The sequence below is a fragment of the Calidris pugnax genome, unplaced genomic scaffold, assembly GCF_001431845.1.
Source record: "Calidris pugnax isolate Ruff unplaced genomic scaffold, ASM143184v1 scaffold178, whole genome shotgun sequence".
NCBI lineage: Eukaryota > Metazoa > Chordata > Aves > Charadriiformes > Scolopacidae > Calidris > Calidris pugnax.
Window position 1 is genome coordinate 5884522 of NW_015090986.1, and position 487 is coordinate 5885008.

Genomic DNA, 487 nt, shown 5'->3' on the forward strand with positions numbered 1-487 from the left:
AGCGGGACTGCAGGCCCCATCCCCGAGAAGGGGCTGGGGGGGACACGTTTGAGGGGTGCCCCCAGGCGCGTCCTCCTTCCAGCAAAGGTCTTGTGTCCCCCCCACGCTCCCCGCCTCCCCCGAGCGTGGCTGCGAGGAGCTGAGGAGGGACCCCGGCCCTTGGTGCTGCCCGCCGCTAGCCACGGCCTGGGCTGGAACGGAGGACAATGGGAAACCTTCCGAAAAGTTTAAAAAACAAAGAACAAAAAAACCAAAAACAAAACAAAAAACCACAACCCGTGATGAATTTAGACAAAATGGTGGATAAGGGCGTAGGGCTACCGAAGAGATGATTTTCCCTCTTAAGCAACCTCTGGTTGGCATCTTGACTAAAAAGCAAAGAAGATGCTGTGTGCCTTTCACGTATATACATACATCGTAAGGATAAAGCACAAAATGCAGGAGTGTTTGCAATGGCCACAAAAAAAAAAAAAAAAAAAAAAAAAAA